Raw genomic sequence first — 18,360 nt, 5'->3', positions numbered from 1 at the left:
TTCATACTCTATCATTCATAGTCATGACAACTCTGAGATATACATTACCATACTAATTTTACTGATAAACTAAAGTTCAGAACTTTAACAGCTCGTTAAAAGTTCTACATTGTAGTATTCAGTCTATGGAGCCAATGTTCAAACCCAGGAATGTCTCTGAAAGCTCTACAGGTTGTCGCCTATTAATAAAAAGGGTATAATGTTTATCATTGGTCATCTGTGAGTAATAGTAATTAGAAGAGTGTAAAAACATATTGATAAGCTCAGCACTTAACTTTAAAAATAATTTTCATGACCTTTCTTTCTCAAAGCCACTAAGGATGCAACAAAAGAAAATGATGTTTGTCTCACTTTTGTATTCTTCACGTTAAATTTTTGGGTAGGTGTTTATAAGCAGTGAAATATGAAGAAACACTTCATTAAGTATGTTCCTCAGAATGTTTGTTTGTTATAATGATGAAATAAGATAATGTCTACAAGACGTTTAGCACAATGAGTGGCGCAAAGTACTCAATAAATGTTAGTGACCATTATTAGAAGTTCAGAAGAATTACATATTAAGACCCCTTGAAAAAATATTGCAGTAAAAATGTTTATCCAGCATTCGTTAATCATAATCATGGTTTTTAAACCTTATTTGATAAAGCAGCCTTTTGGGTTTTTTCAGGTGCGAGGATAATCATACCTATTAAGTTATCACAGAACTAGAGAACCTTGGAATATACTTTGCTAAACAACAGTAGAAAGCTGTAAAATAGAAGAAACGTATGAATCCCTGAAAAATGCACAAGTGAAACTTCATTTCTATTTAAGAGGTACACTGACCTCTTAGAATTATTAGATAAATTTAGTAAACTGTCTTTTCAAACATTCTTTTGTTTTGAGACAGGGTCTTACTGTGCCACCCAGGCTGGAGTACAGTGGCATCATCACGGCTCCCTGCAGCCTTGACCTCGCAGGCTTAAGTGATCCTCCTACCTCAGCCTCCAAAGGACCTGGGACTATAGGCACTTGCCCCCATGCCTGGCTAATTTTTGCATTTTTTGCAGAGATGAGGTTTCACCATGGTGCCCAGGCTGTCAAACATTCTAATAAGCTTTCCGAACACTGTTGGTCTATTAATTAAAAGTAGCCTGCTAGATACTGCATGGAAAATGAATCAATGCTGGTATTATCTCAATTGGAATGTTTTAAAAATAAGTAAACAAGTAAATAAGCTCTAAATTCTATAGTTCTTATTTTTAGATGCCAATCTGCTGTAAAAGCATGGTCTGCTGTACCTGAGAATGTGAGAAAATTAAGTTCAAGATCACCTGATGAAGTACCTTCATCAATTTTCAACTTCAAGCATTGGCAGAATTCATCAACTGTTATGTGGTACGCTGTTTATTTAATGAAGACTTGTACATATCTTCCTTGTCTCTTACAATTTATTACACCTTTGTGATATTTTCTTCTTAATAAAAGTTGCTTAATCAATTATTTTTTTATAATGCTCTTAATATTTTGGGCATTCCTTGAATCTTCAGTTATTAGATTGTTAATTACTTAATACAGACAGAAACTAGTGTCCAAAGAGGCTTAAAACTTAAGATCAACATGAAATGAAGATAATTTATTGACAATAAGTTAAAAGAAAAATAAGAATTAAAAAATTAAATTTCTTTAACTTCCTCTTTAAAGTATCACTCCAAGTGATGCACACTAAGATATTCAAAGCTAACATTATGGCCTAAAATAGTACAACTGAGCAATTTATAATCACTTCTAACTGCATGAAATCACTCTCAATATAATCAAAATAAAGTTGGCATCTGTATTGCTGACATTTGGTAGCTCTGCATTTCTTACCAGTATATAATTTTTTAAATGTTTATATTCTAACAACTGACACGAATATGTGCTAAATTCAGAACAAATTATGAATGTGATACTTCTACTCTCCTACCTTGGTTTGCTCGACATTATCACTCTGTTCTATATCTAGGTGCCAGCTAAGGATCTTCTAAGCTGTCCAGCTGAATGTGTCCCTCACCATCATTTGTTAGAATCTCTTGCACCAGCCTAATGTACTTAAAGTAAGGCTTTTTTCTTCATTATTCACAGCTTAGTCAATCATACCCAGGACATTCTCTTTTGAATACATATAGACATAACTTTTAATCTCCTTCCTTTTCTTTTCTAACTTCTACCTGGTTATATTTATGACACTACGTTGACTGGTTTCCAATGTTATTTCTGTTAAAAGGGTTTCTTATGAGACCTGTCACTGTAACGATGATTCTATGGGAAAAAGCATTATTGGTTTTAAACTGAAACAAAAATGAACTTCTATAACACAAATCTTTTATAACTAATAGTAGGTTTTTCTTGTTAAACCTAAGGAACATTAGTCTAAGTTTAAATATTAAACCTAAGGATAAAGGAAAGCTTGGCCTACACAAAGTTCTGCAGTTTGGCTCCTACATAACTCCCTAGCATCATCACTTACCATGCAACCTCTTGCTCTAAACTTCTGCCACATTGACCTTTGTTTAATATTCGGTACTATGCTTCCTCCCACCTCAGAACCTCTGTATATGCTATTCCTTCTTCCCAGAAAACTCTTTTCTTCATCTTGATCAAATTAACTTACTTGAGATCTCAGCTAAATAAACACTTCCTCCAAAAAAAAATTCCTCTTGATCGCACTGAGAAAATTCTCCTTCTAAAAGCCCTCATATTATGTACCTCTCTACAGCAACTGAAACAGTTCCAACTTTGCATTTATTTGTATGATTATTTCATTAATATCCTTTTCTATCTTTAGATATAAGTTCCGGGAGATCAAGACCTATGTCTATTTTTGCTCACTATCCCAGTGAGCACATAATAGTAACAACACATGTTTGTCAAAGAAAGACACTGGCAAACCCTTTGTGAAAAAGAGATAAACACTGAGTCAACAATAACTACCGTTTAAAGAAATTCACTATGACATTTTAGCTAAAAAAAATACAGAGCCATATTTGAACTCTTTAAACTTTCAGAAGAAATAAAAAAGTTCAATTTCTGGTAGTAGGTGAAGACTGGATGGTAATTTACATCATAGGGGTACCCGGAAATAAATTAGATTCAAACAAAACTTATAAAGAAAATGGAGAAAACATAAGCTGCATCCTTTGTTACTTTTAGCATTTATAGATGATTTATAGTTTTAATTGTGTACTATTTACTATTGATCCTAGGGATCAACCTGGGTAAAAAATTTATTTGTGAAAGAAAAAAGAAACTTAGCTAGTATTCTTGCATGTTTGCTGCCTTAACTAGTGTTTTCATTTCCAACTCATATTCAGAAAACACTTACTTCAGACTCCAATGGACTCTCTAGTCATAATTGCAAGGACCTATTCATTTCCTTATTTTTTGTGCAAATAATTTTTCCCCCTTTCTCTACTTCTTTCTTTTCGAAACTACATTCAGGGAAATAAAATTTTAGAACCATAAAAGTAAAGGTACGGTATATTATTTCGAATCATTTCCCTAATTTACCAGGCTACTCTGAATTTTAATCCCAGCTTTCAAACTAGTAAAAATAAGCTTCCCAATCCTCTCACCCATTGGAAGCTTTGTCTTTACCTGAATTACCCTCTTCTGTGACAAACTAGTATCTAAACTCCACCTAAACCCTGATTAACTCAGGTCCTCCCCAAAAGCACACTGTGATTAACTCTACAGAATTCTAATTGCTTTTTTTTACAAGGCATATTTACACATTCAGTTTAATGTTATTTTACAAAGGTTCTTAAAGTGTTTTTCAAGTACATGTTTCAGTCACTTAAAAAGAAGTACTTAGTCTTCAAACCTTGCTTTATTTTTGTCCTCTATTCAAACCAGTACCTGATTATAGAAAACATTACAAAAATAGTACATGATTATACTATCTGTATTTTGAGTGAACATATAATAATTTGGATCACTGATTAAAATAATAAAGTTCATCTCATTCCCATATATTACATCTTATCTCAGATTGAAATTGTCTACCACTTTATAACTGCCATCCTTTATCACCAGCAGCCCAGTCTATATTTTTCCAGGACAGTGAGAAGTGCATTTTTCAGTAAGAAGCAAAATATTTAAAAACTACATTATATCCATTGTTCCTTCCTCAATTGACTAGGTTTTCACCCTGTTAGATAAGTCTGACAGACTTTATTCTCTATCAAGCAATGATGACTGTTAGCCAATACTATATTCTCTTCAAGATATTCTAGGGATATATTCATGTGACTATTTAGACTAGAACTGCAATTTTCCTGGGTCATTTTTTACTTCGATACGTAAGTATATTTTCTCATCAAAAATCATTACATGAATATAAGCTTATTGCTACAAACAAATCCAAGTAATGCTAAAGATTAAATAAAAAGAATTCGTCAACCTTCCCACATCCCACATATATACTTTCCGTATACAAAGCATGGAATTTGATACCTATCTTCCAGATTTTTTCTTAATGTACTGAGGTACTAATATATATGGCATATACTTTATGTCTTTATGGTATAGATAGTATAAAAATGTATTGTATGGATGTAAACATATACATTCATAAACATTGCATACTTATTATTCTGTCCATTTTTTACATAAATGAAATCATAGTGTGCATATTATTTTGTGATGTGCTTTTCAACCTAGCTTATCTTAGAGATCTTTCCATGGATTTAAACTATAAATCTAAGTTTTGCATGGTTGTTTTTCATTCTTATCTTCAGATACACTTGAGAGTATTTCCCAACTTTTTTTTTCTTATGAGACAGAGTCTTGCTCTGTTACCCAGGCTGAAGTGCAGTGGCATGATCTCTGCACTCAGGAGGCAACCTCTGCCTCCTGAGTTGAAGTGATTCTCTTGCCTCAGCCTCCCAAGCAGCTGGGATTACAGGCATGTGCCACTAAGCCTGGCTAATTTTTGTATTTTTAATAGAGATGGGGTTTTACCATGCTGGTCAGGCTGGTCATGAACTCCTGACCTCAAGCAATCCACCCACCTTGGCCTCCCAAAGTGCTGGGGTTACAGGCATGAGCCACCGCACCTGGCCCCTAACTTTTTATATTACTTAGTTTCTTTTAATATCTCCATCGTAGTATTTTTTAATTAAAAGCATTTTACCAGCAATTCATTCGATTTAATATGATTTTTCATCTTTCCTAAATGATGTTGCTTATACCTCTTATAAACTTGGATGTCAATAAAAATTACATGTACCTACATAAAGAATGTATAGATTTAGTCATTCAAGGTCTAAAATTAATAAAAACTAAAATTTGGTTTCGTAAAAAAAGAAACCAATGTAACATAGCAAATTTGCCTACTAATTAGAAAAATTAAACACACATAAAATTCAAATCCTTTTCTGACTGGCCCAGGTAAACTGCACAAAAACAGAAGCTGTTGAAGAAATGGTTTTAAAGAATTCTAAATAATTTTTAAAAACAAAAAACCCTTCTAAAACAATTTACCAAAATACTTAAAACAATAAGAACAGCAGCCTAGAAAAGCGATATAATATTAAATTAAAATCTGTGTTATGTGGGACTAGACTCCTTTCATACATGTAAGAACACCTGACTAATGTGACTGTTAGGTTTATTTTCTAGTGGGCAACATATTGCTATATTTTTCAAGCTAGAAAGAAAATTTGAATAAATTGAATAGCAAAGTAACACCTTCTACAGAATTTATTAATTTCAAAACAACTAAGGTGGACCATTTAAATAATACATGCAATAATATATGCTGTTAGGTTTTATTATAAAAAGTGTTAAAGGAAAAGACTATATTACTTCTAGTAAAAAAAAAAAACCTTAATTTTATACTTCTATGAAAGAATTAAAGGTTAACACCTAAATTTTAAAAAAAGTATTCTTAAGGAGTGGTATGATTTAGGAAAGCTTATAGCTAGTCAACATCACTCTCATCACTATTAGTGATATTTGTAGCTAGTAAAAGCTTTCTGATACATAGTAAACTGAACACTGTAGCTTTAATTGAAGTTTGAATGTTATAAACAGTTAGATGTCTGGCTCTGGCCTGCATTCTAATACCATCAGCAGAACAGAGATGGGAAGCATAAACAAACCTTTTAACTAGATTACATTGTCTAAAATGGCCAAGAAATCCTTCAGTACAAACTCCAGTGTGACAAATATAGAAGGAAAATGATTTTGGAATAACACTAAAAAAATAGCCTCTGAATATTACAGGGGCACATATTTGACTTCCTAAATATTTTTATGTTATTTAATACTCAATGATACTTTATAACTTTTCAAATAAGAATATTTTATATCTTACACAGTGAACTCTTTTTAGGTCAGCATATCCCAAGTAACAAAGCTATTTGAAAATCAATATTTGCTTTTATTGAATGTGGAATATTTCCCTCCCCCAACATCAGTAAATGTACTTATACAGTCTAAATTATTATTTTTAGATCCTAATAATATTAAGAATGTATGGATTAAGTTAGTTGATGGCCAACAGATTAGTAGATACTTCTGGACTCATGGTGTATAAAAAACAGTAATTGTGAATACAAGGATAACCCTAAATATAATTTAGCACACAGTCAATCTTAAAAAACACTTCGGGATTACTCTTAACTTCTGAGATACAGATATTAAATTTTTTTTTTAAAAGCTACACATGAACTTAAGTTTTAACATTAGCACCACACAGAACATTTTCCTCCCATTGCTAGAATCTTGATTGGTTAGCAGAAGAATTCAGTGAAGCATATGTGTACAAAAACTTTTCACCATTTCAAGGTTGGTGACTGATTTACATAACTCATATTAGTCCTTTAAAACAATGTGTTCTAATAATCTACTCAATGACACTGACCTTAATTACAAGTTCTCTAATAAAAGGTTATATAGGTCAACTGAAATAAGGACTCAAATCAAAATTTGTGATATCCAACTTTGAATAAATTATACCATAATATAAGTTGAGCCTGGATCTCACTGTCTCTTTGAAGAGTTACAGTGAGTTACAGTGAGTCATTCCAGCTTCTGACATCTTACATGACATAGAAATACCTCAAACAGAAATACTCTAAGTGTGTTAGAGTTAGAATATTTACTTTTAACTGAATTATCTTTGGGTTGTTTAAAGAAATTATTTAAGATCATACTACTGATTATTCAGATTATTCTTATAAGCAACAAAACATTTGCAATAAACTTTTCTTTCTAATATAAAACAGATGATAAAGAATATTTCTTTAGCATTTAAAAATGTTTCCAAACTCTGCACGTCATTATGTACTGGCATAATATCTGCAGGATGATAGAGTCAATAAAAGTTGATATCCCTTATTCAAAAGGTTTTGTGGACCAGAAGTATTTAGAATTTTGGATTTTTACAGATTTGGGAATATTTGCATTATATATCTATTGAACATCCCTAACCTCAAAATCCAAAATCCAAAATGCTTCAGTGAGCATTTTCTTTGAGCATCATGTCAGTGCTTAGAAAGTTTCAGATTTTGAAGCATTTCGGATTTTGGAATTCTGGATTAGGAATATTCAACCTGTATAAATTTATAATATGAACACGTATTTACTTAGAAGAGACACAAAAGTTACTTAAGTAATAAAAACAGGAAAAAAAGTTTTTTATTTTTTTTCTCTTAAAAGTAAAGGATGTAAAACTCAACTACCCAAAGAGAACTGTATTAAAAAGTATTTTAATTCAGTAGCTTTTAAGTACAAATATGAAATAATTTAGGCACCTAGAGAACCCAACAAGTTGATCATTCTTATACTAAAATATTTCTGACTTTAGTACTAAAAAGAGTACATTAAACTTAATCCTATATATGTAATGTAGCAATTATGAAAATGTATGATAGAGTCCAGAAGATAATGTGTATACATACACCAAAGCACAAGACAATATAAACTTCCCATTTTTTATGGACTTTTACACCATCAACACATTTATATTAAAAATTTTATAGGAAATATTCATTGGATCAGAAATTGTTACAACCTTTGAACTTCATATAAGAAAATATTAAATGTAACTCCACACAAGTTAAAGAAAGTTTAATATAGATAAGGATTGAACTGAACTTTTTTTTTACTGTTTATTTTTATATTTGTTTGTTTGTTTATTTATTTATTTAGAGACACGGTCTCACTCTGTTGCTCAGCACAGAGTCCAGTGGCATGATCATGGCTCACTGCAGCCTCAACCTGAGTTCAAGAGATCCTCTCCAGCCTCCTGAGTAGCTGGGACTACAGTGTGCACCACACCAAGCTCAGCTACTATTTTGATTTTGTAGAGATCAGATCTCACTACATTGCACAGGCTGACCCTGAACTACTAGCCTCAAGTGATAAATCCTCCTACCTCACCTCCCAATTGTTGGAATTACAGGCTTGAGCTATTCCACCTGACCTTATTTTTTATTTTTAGAGACAAGGTCCCGCTCTGTGGCCTAGGCTGGATTGCATAGTTCGCTGCAGCCTCAAAATCTGGGGCTCAAATAATTCTCCCGCCTCAGCCTCCGAGTAGCTGGGATTACATTACAAGCGTTGAGTCACCATGAGCAGTTCCCAAATGCCATTTTTGCCATACAAAGAAAAGACTGACATTATGTATATTTTAAATTGTACAATGGTCTGTATCTACATTCCTTATAAAAGACTGGGTTTTTTTTCTTTGTTTTTCTGTACTTGTAAACTTTCATAAATTTTCCATTAGTCTGTCAAGCTATCAGGGCCATAATTTTACCATCGCTTACCAGTGTACAGATTGATAAAAACTCTACTGTGACTGTGTTTTGAATTAGAAAGTGTCATAAATGTAATGTGAATTCGATTTATCACAGTGCTGGGTACTTATAATAAATGGTAACTATGATTATTACTAAAATAGAAATTTAAGAATGAACGTGAAAGAGATCAGAATTCACCACTCAGGAGTCTATTTATCTTCACAAGATACTGCACCAGCAGAGGCATCCCCACCTTCTTTTTAACTGCAAATCAATACTTTTGTAAAAGGTATACTTTAAGAAAGGCAGATTGAATCCAGTACTTTTTCTAATATACTTTTCGATTACACACGAAAGCCATGACAGGAACTGAGATAAGATTCTTTGTCTTTGAAACATCTATCTACTAAGAAAATTCCAATTCATTTTACTAAAGCTATAGAAATTATACCACTTAATAAAGATTAAAAATTATAACTGACTTAGAACTAGAATTGGGAAGTTTCTTATGAGGATTTTGCAATGATATTTCTACTACATACTAAAAATTCCAAAACTCCTAAATAGTGCACACTAATTACTGCAGAATAATTAAATCATGCTGTTAGATTTGCTAAAATATGGTAGAAAATATCTGAAAACTCAAAATGAAAATGTACAATGTCTTCCAATGAATCATGAATGATAATTTGTTATATGAGATAAAAAAGAAAAAAGTTACTTTTGAGAAAAAGATTTAAGTTTAGAGAGTTTGGGGTGTTTTTTTTTTTTGGAAAAATTTAATGAGATAACTTAATGAACATTGTTGGTCATCTTAAAAGAATTACGGTTAGCAATAAAAATCCAGCAAAGGCAACCACATAGGCTATTTTCGTTGTCTAAAATGTGTTAACTATATACAGAATATAAATCCCTAGAATACAGTATTAAGTGGAAAATTTTTCTTTATATATCTGTATTTTAATAAAATAACAGCAATATCTTTCTTAAACATGCATTTTTCCACCTAACAGTATCCATTTAGTTAATATAAAATTTATTTAGGTAGGAACACCAAAACAAAGATACGACCAATACACTTGTGGAATACAATTAAGATAGCTCTTCACATTAAACTGCAGGGACCATCTTTGTTTTTCAGATGCCTAGCACAGTGCCTGGCAGACAGCAGATGATCAAAAGATGTTTAATGAATCGCTAAGTACAATCTGTTTTGCACATACAGTCAAAATCCAGACAAGTTTGCAAAGGTACATAAGTTGGATATAGGCTTTCTGGCTGACTTCATGGGGGTCCCACTGATGACTAGGAGTAAATCTTCATATCCATAGAAAACTGGAAAGTTGATAATTGTCTGGGTAAGGACCAAAAAAACAAAGTCAGGGAAACATGTCACCTAAGTAGCACTTGTTTTATAGAGCTGGTAAAAGCGGCCTAATCATTCCAACAACCTATTGCACCGGTCAATGAAACAAAATTTAAGTGCATCCTGAACAATTTTTACAAGTATATTTTTAACTGGAATGTGTTGGATCGTTATTGCTTATTCATAATATATCACTTTTGCCAAACTGCTTCCTGTATAAGAAGGGAATATGTCTTGTTACTATGAGTACCATATTGTTAACAGTATTTAATTTGGCTGTTAATTAGATAAAATGAGAGCCACAGTAGAGATAAAGAAAAAATGTTCATGATAGTGAAAATTGTGGCAAGGGAGGACAAGAAAAGGAGAGGAAAGGAATTCCACATATGGAAGTAAAGAAGTTCAAATATGCCTAACTCTAAAACTAACATGGATTATGACAAGCTACCAGTAGGAACTACTGTGTACCAGATATTGTGCCAAGAGTAGAAGGATGTGTTAACAAAACAAAAATGTTTGTTTTTAGGCAGTTCATAGGGCAAGACTCACAAGTAAGCATTTATAATAGAATATGCATTCCATTTATTCTTATAAGTATGGGTCCTTAATACAACAGTAAGTATATTTACTGATTAACTGTAAGTGCAGGAGGAAAATAAGTATTAGAGAAAGCTGAAATTATTTTCAAAATAGTAATAACCTACAATAAGTGCAATTAGTACTTTAAAAAATTAACAAATTACTAAATTTAAGTAGACAAAATAATAGCTTTAAAGCCATTTACCTTAATATTCTTACAATAATATGCTCCCATATGAAACCCTCAAGTGGTATATCCAGAACTGTACATAATAGTTTCATTTCTGACAAAGGAAATGAGGTAGTGCAGCATAGTGAGCATCAGGAGACCTGAGTTCCCTGGTCCCTGCTCTGTCACTTCCAGGCCTTGGAACCTCAGGCAAGTTCAAGTTCTTAGAACTTCAGCAATATGTAGAGTTGGATAAAGTGACCTCCAAGATACCACCCAGTTGAACAATTATAATCCTAAAGTATCAATGGTTCTTAATACTTAAAAAGGTTTTCTAAACATAAATCATTATCCAACTTAAATAAAGTCTGCAATCTTTTAACCATAAAGGATCATGGGGGTGAGGGTGAGGGGTGTGATAAAAAATGTTTAAAAAAAAAAAGAAACAAAATAAGTAAAGACATTAAACTCAAGACTAAATTTTTACTCAGCTGCCTACTGGGCAACTACCACCCCAATTATCTACATAATTCCCTTACCTAAAATTAATTTCTTCAGTAAGTTCTACTGTCTCTCTCTTACCTTTAAAGTTGCTGAGGTTTTAAGGTGAGAACAAGAAACCTTACAAGGACTTGGAATGGCAGTATTGATGTTGGGAGAAAAACTTGAACTTGGCACAGATTTCTGCTTAAGTGCACTAATCACATCTCAGAGAAAGGTAAAAAATTGTTCAAATTTATAACAGAAGGGAAATAAGATCATATCGTTTACTGCTATAAAGCTTTTTTATTTCTGTATGTAAATGTCTACTTTTGCACACAGTTGATAATTAAAATTTTACAGAACAAGTTTCTACATATGCAATGCTTCACTGTCACTAAAATATATATTTTAGCTTTAACCATCAAGAAAATAAAAAATTAGAAGTATTATCATGTCTTTATAATATTTATGCCAAATATCCTTCTAGATTTATATTTCTTCAATCCTTTCTAGTTGATCAAATTGCTGTTTTCATATTGCCAGTCTGATCACAAAATTGCTGCTTTACAGAAGAATATTTTTTGCTGACATAAATTATGGGATCAGAGATACCAATGCAGTTACAAAAAAAAAAAAAAAAAGGGTGTGAGGGAGAGAGAGCGAGAGCGAAAGAGAGTGTGTGTATATGCATGTGTGCATCCATCTTCAAGGAAAGAATAAAGAAATGTATATAGGAAACAAAATAACACTTTCCAATATAAGCCCTAGTAAAAGGCCTACATCAGAAACATACTTTCTAACATTTGTGAAATAAAATACAGCACTGAATTTTAAAGCTATGCACTAAGAACATATTATACAAAAATGAAGTGATTTTTATCAATATTGTTATTCCATAAACTTAAATCTGGATTTACCTTTCAATTTATAGCTAACTGAAATTAATATACTAACTATAAGTTCATGATTTCTTTGACTCATGAAAACATATTTTAGAAATTTGTGTCCTTTTACATACAGTGGGCAATTTGGTTCAGAACCCCAAGAGAAATTGAGATGAAAAACTCATCTCAATTTACAACCGTAAATAAATAATTCAGCTAAAACTGAAAGTGGTACCAATCCAGCAAACTATTGATGGAGAGGTTTGGCCTTCCATGCAGCCAGAACAACATAAAGTTTTCAATGGGGATTACTTGTTCAGACAAGTTACAAAGATTACAAATATACCCAGATTAATTATAAAATAGCTAATATTCTCATCATATGGAAAATAAGTATCAGGAACGTATGTGGGAACAGACAATAGCAGTGGCATTTAAACTTTAAGCATTTTAGAGCTTTGGACTTTATATACTGATATATGAAACAGACATTTAACAAAAAAAAAAAAAGCAATAATGCAAGTCAAAACCTAACCAAAGGCCTCTACCAACTAAAAATTTGAAATTTTCCATGGAAGTCAGACAAAACGAAAAAATGGAAAATGAAACCCTTAAAGCAAAAACCAATCAAGTCTTCCAACACTGAAGTCAATATCCAAATCTCATACAGGACCAAAAAGGGGAAAACACTCAGGTCTACAAATGGATAAGCAGTTCCAATACAATCCAGATCCCGACATTTTCCCACTCAGAAACAAATGCAGTGGAGCTTTTCCTGGAGAAAAAGAGCTCTCCAATGAATTTTTTTTTAAGTGACATCTAGAAAGTGTGCCTCTTTCTGTCTCTTTCCCTGGCGCCTCATTGGAGGAAGGAGGGGGTTGTTTTTGTATTCTCCCCCACTGGAGCAAGACACAATCAGATGTTAGATGGAGGAGAGAAACCACTTTTGACAACAGCAAATAAAAATAAAAGTGCCCTTCCTCCCCTGACAGGATGGGCACCCCACCTCACACACCCCTCCCTACTCCAACCCCTCCTTCACCCCCCCCCAGCACCACCCCCTCCTCACCCCGGAGCTCCACTGCGTATGTGGTTTGGTGCTACTGTTGCCCCGGAGTGAAAGTCAGAGCCAGAGGAAGGCAATGAAGCCCCCACAGACACACTTACCTTTCCTGCCCCCCACTTTTGAGTGCCTTCCCTGGAGCTGTGGAGGATGACACAAAGGGTAATAAAGGGGGGGAGTGGAGGAGGAGGAGGCGAAGGAGGAGGAGGAGAGCTGGGGAAGTGGCTGCTCCTGGGTGTAGTGAGATGTCTCCAGCCAGGGCCAAGCAGCAGCAGTAGCAGCAGCAGCAACAGCAGCAGCAGCAGCAACAGCAGCAGCAGCAGCAACAGCAGCAGCAAAGGGTCTGTGTTGCTAAGAGGCTTTTGGTTTCTTTCTCTCCTCCTCTCACGGCCAAAGAGGAGGAGGGTGGAGGGGGCTCGGGAGGGAGGCGAGTTGGAGGGGTGAGGGGGTAGGAGTCGTGGATGGGGGTTTTCGAAGAAGAAGAAACTCCTTCTCCTCTCTCAGGCTCAATCCCCCTCTCAGGGCTCAGGGCTGGAGGGTGGGGGAAGGAACTCAGCCGCCTTCCCCCCACCCCCCTGAATTCAAGGTTGAAGTGGGGTAGAATTAGTGTCCTGTCCCTTTAAAAATAGAAATAAAAGGTGCCCCCCCTCTGCCACTGCCTCTCTCTTCATCATCAGCTGCTGCTGCTGCTGGGGTCTCTCTGCTTGGGGGGGAGGGGGGGTTCGGGTAGAAGAGACGGGAGGCACTCACTGCGCATGTCCCTCTCTGACGGGTGGCTGGTTGGTTGAAGGCAGGAGGAGGGGGAGGGGAGGAAATGAGCTATTTTCCCAGAAGGCGTCGAGGCGCTAGCGACCCGGAAGACATTGTAGCGGGAGGTACAGGAGCGGGGGCGGGGAGGAGGAGGAAGTCGCTACGCTTTTAACACCCCCAGCTCCCTCCTCCTTCCTAAGGGAAAGTGGATGAACGGAAGTGGGCGTGGACGGAGACGAAAGGAGGTCACGTGTTTGGGCGGGAGAGGGGCGGGGTGGGAGAGGTAGTGCGTGCGCGGGGCATGCCGGGAGTGGTTGTGTACCGTCCGCAGCAGCAGTTGAAGCCTAGCAGAGGACGCGGCCAGGCGATTCGGTGAAGCGATTCCTGCAGGCGTTGGTTCCCCTCTTTGTCCTGGTAAATGCAGGCTTTTATGCGAGAGGTAATGGTGGGGGTAAACTTGCTGCAAACGAAGGCCAGGGGCGTCGGTGGCGCAAGGTGAATCGAAAGTGGGAGGCTGGAAGGCTGTGGAGATTGGGAATTGGGAAGGGGGCAGGCTTGTATAGGCCGGGAAGGCCAGGACCAGGCGAGCTCCGTCTTGTGGCCACCCCCGCCCGGTGAGCTTGCCGACGAATCCTTGACAAGTACAGGGAGTCCTGAGACTAGCTCTGCATCGGGGTAGTAGGTGAGGAGCGTGACGGTCCGAGTGTAAGAGAGAAGGGAACTGTGAAGCCTCAGCAATTGACCCTCATGACTGCAGAACGGGGGACTTCTATCTAGGGACAGAGACAAGTCCTCTGTATGCATTTTGACCAGATGCATCACACGCGTTGCTCATATTGGATATTGCGCCCTTCATGCCTTACCTCTCAACCCTCCCTGGTATTCTGGAGTGGCTTTGGGGAAGGAGCAGGCAGGGAAGTCTTGAGTGGAGCTTCCCTCCATGTCTTGCGTTGTTGCTACAACACAAAGCCTTTGCTTTTTCTCGGAGAGGGATGTGGGATTGTGTAGTCCTTAATGTTGAGTTCTACGATTGATGAAGGAGAAGGGACGTGATCGAAGTTTCCCCTTATAGTGTAGATGAGAGTTTTAAAAGGACTGTTTTGTCAAGTTTCTTTGGTTACTATTCTTAGTTTTTGAGCCTTTGGTTTCCCAAATGCCAGCTGTTTTTGCTGAAAATAATGAATTTCTATCATAAAATTAGAATTAACTCAAAATATTTAAGAAAGGATTTATAAATTTACATTAGTAAAGCTTTTATAGCGAAACAGTACTGGTTCTTTTTCATTGTTTTCATACAATCAATATAAAGCATTACAGTCTCAATATGTTTTGTAAAGATATTTTGAAGGAATATCATCTTTGTATGTTTTTTAAAAACCAAGAATCTAAAATTCTTCGTATTTATTATGTTGGTATTTAATTCTGTTGGGTAGGTTCTTTTTGTTTGTTTGTTTGTTTTTTGTTTTGAGACGGAGTCTCGCTCTGTCTCCCAGGCTGGAGTGCAGTGGCGCGATCTCGGCTCACTGCAACCTCTGTCTCCTGGGTTCAAGCAGTTCTCCTGCCTCACCCTCCCGAGTAGCTGAGACTACAGGCATGTGCCGCCACGCCCGGCTATTTTTTTTGTGTTTTCGGTAGAGACGGGGTTTCACCATGTTGGTCAGGCTGGTCTCGATCTCTTGACCTCAAATGATCCTCCCGCCTCGGCCTCCCAAAGTGCTGGGATTACAGGCGTGAGCCACCGCGCCCGGCCGATGTAGGTTCTTTAGGGGTACAATGTCAGTTAAAGTTACTAATTTTCCGCGTTTTGCTTTCTGTAAGTCTGGGCAGTGGACCCCGTTTATGCATCATTGCTTAGCCCTTACTATCTTCTGTATTGTGTACGGTAATCATGTCCGATGGAATCAAAACTAGACTCCTGTTCTTTAAAATTTTCTTTGTAGTGTAACCAATTGTCTGTGTTTATAGTGTAACCAATTGTCTGCCACTTTGTAATAAAAAAAAAAAAAGCAGCAAGGCAATTAATGTGCCTTAGCTACAATTTTAAATATTTTGTGTCTTTTTCCATACGTTTAGTATTTAAGCATACAAATATCGATACATAGTATAATGAAAAACTGTAAAGTGTGAACTCTATGTAAGCGCTGCCACAGTCAAGAACTAGAACGTCTGTGGCACCTGAGAAGCTCCCCTCTCCATTCTATTCCTGATCATCCCTTTCCTCAATTCTTTCAGTGGTTAACACTATACTGATTTTTATGGCAATTATTTACTGCTTTCTTTCTTAGTATTTCTTAACCACCTATGTCAGCATTCCTAAGCAATTTAGGTTCGTTTTGCCTGTTTCTTAATTGTATGTAAGTGGATTATATATTACGTATCATTATGTATCTTTTTCTCTCATGCAGCTGAGATATAACTCTATTAGTACATTTAGCTCTGGTTCTTATATTGGATTGTAGTAATCTATAGTATAATAAGTATAGTATAAAAAGTCTTAATGGAAATGAGCCACAGTTTAGTCTAATATTAATAAACATTTGGATTGTGTTCCATTTTTAGTAGTTATGAACAATGCTATTATGAATGTTCTTGTACATGTATTCTTAATGTACATTACCATGGATTTTTGTAGAGTACGTATGTTTATCTTCAACTTCACTAGTTATGCCTTTTCCAAAGTAGATACACCAATGTATACCCCGACAGCAGTATATGGTAGATCCCTTTACTTTTACTGTCTCACCAAGAGTTATTTTTCCTTTTTCCCAACTTGATGAATGTGGCTTTATCTTATTGTTGTTTTAATTTATTCTGCCCAGGACACTAAAGAGTTTGAGCACTTTTTCAAAAACTTACCGGCTATTTAAATTTCCTCTTTCTAGAATTGTCTTTTTAATTCTTAAATCTTTTGTGCATTGTCTTTTTAAATCTTTTTCGGAGGTTTTTTTGTTTGTTTGTTTTTTGTTTTAATTGGGTTGTCTGTTTTACTCAGGGATTTCTAGCAGTATGGCCAATATCTTCTCTGTGCTTGGAGCATTACTCTCTTCTGGGATGGCAACTTTTATCTTCATGTAGGTCTTATAGGCTGTCATTGTTCTTTGAATTTTATACGTAGTTTAAACTCCAGATAACAAGTTCTACGCTTGTGCTATTCATTGCAGTAGCTACTAGCTGCGTGTGGCTTTTGAGCACTTGAAATGTGGCTAGTATGACTGAGGAACTGAAATTTTAGTTTTATTTAGTGTTCAATTAAGTTTAAAAACTGACACTTGATTCAGTTACTGTAAAACCTGTATGTTTGGAACAACTCGGATACATAAACCTTTCTTAACCGCAAATTATTAAATTATTATTTTTTAATTTTTGGAGATTTTTCCCCCCCTGGAGATGGAGTCTCGCTCTGTTGCCCAGGCTGGAGTCCAGTGGCATGATCTTGGCTCACTGCAGCCTCCGCCTCCCAAGTTCAAGTGATTCTCCTGCCTCAGCGTCCCTAGTAGCTGGGATTACAAGCATGTGCCACCACACCTGGCTAATGTTTTTATTTCTAGTAGAGGCAAAGTTTCACCATTTTGGCTAGGCTGGTCTCAAACTCCTGACCTCAAGTGATCCACCCGCCTTGGGCTTCCAAAGTGATGGGATTACAGACGTGAGCCACTGCACCCGGCATTAGCTGCAAATTATATAAAAATATAGATCAAGTATTTTATATGGCAGTTTTAATTTAGCATCTGCATTGTAATGTTGTATAAACATCATATTTCAAAGACAGTATGAAAACAATGTAAAATACCTCAGCTTTTCATTATGATTACATGTTGAAATTATAATTGATTTCACCTTGTTTTCTTTTAGTGTGAACAGTAGAAAATTTTAAATTACTTATGTCACTTTTACTGTATTGCTGCTGGACAGTACTTTGAGCTAGATGTTCCTATGTGTTTACCACGTCTTAATTTCTTCCTGCGTCTCTGACTTTTCTTTTGGAATCTTTTAACTTTTACTTTAGCACACTCAGTAGAAGTTTCATAATGCAGAGATTCTGATGGTCAGTTCTCTTAATTTTTTTGCTTTGTCTTAATTTTTTGTTTTGCCTTCAATCTTGAAGAATGTTTTGGGGGATATTACAGATTTGTGGTTGTTTTACTTGTACCTTGAAGATAACATTTCACTGTTTTTGGTTTTCATTATTGATTTTGAGAAATCAGCTGTCAATCGATTAGGTTGGTACAAAAGAAATTGTGGTTTGGGACAGCGAATTTTAAATCATTATAACGAGGCTCTAACATATCTTTATT

At 35.6% G+C, this 18,360-nt stretch overlaps 2 protein-coding genes across 12 annotated transcripts in view; one reads left to right on the top strand and one right to left on the bottom strand.

Annotated features, from left to right (window-relative positions):
• The window catches only part of MBD5 (methyl-CpG binding domain protein 5), a 484,769-nt gene extending 470,668 nt beyond the window's left edge, over positions 1-14,101 (bottom strand). For 4 of the 8 annotated variants that reach the window (XR_008677692.2, XM_055380167.2, XM_019022422.4 and 1 more), the window contains exon 1: positions 13,420-13,545. The gene's annotated coding sequence lies outside the window, so the exon portion shown is untranslated. Of the gene's footprint in view, positions 1-13,419 lie in introns of all 8 variants that reach the window. The other 4 variants (XM_055380166.2, XM_063694832.1, XM_063694831.1 and 1 more) reach the window with 3 other exon arrangements.
• ORC4 (origin recognition complex subunit 4) overlaps positions 13,308-18,360 on the top strand; it is an 89,106-nt gene continuing 84,053 nt past the window's right edge. The window contains exon 1 of one of the 4 annotated variants that reach the window (XM_055380173.2): positions 13,308-13,477. The gene's annotated coding sequence lies outside the window, so the exon portion shown is untranslated. Of the gene's footprint in view, positions 13,478-13,507; positions 13,657-14,146; positions 14,505-18,360 lie in introns of those variants that run through there. The other 3 variants (XM_031008457.3, XM_004032625.5, XM_004032626.5) reach the window with 3 other exon arrangements.

The sequence above is a fragment of the Gorilla gorilla genome, chromosome 11 (assembly GCF_029281585.2).
Source record: "Gorilla gorilla gorilla isolate KB3781 chromosome 11, NHGRI_mGorGor1-v2.1_pri, whole genome shotgun sequence".
Taxonomy (NCBI): Eukaryota; Metazoa; Chordata; class Mammalia; order Primates; family Hominidae; genus Gorilla; species Gorilla gorilla.
Note: the sequence above shows the minus strand (reverse complement) of the source record. Positions and strands in the feature narration are given on the sequence as shown.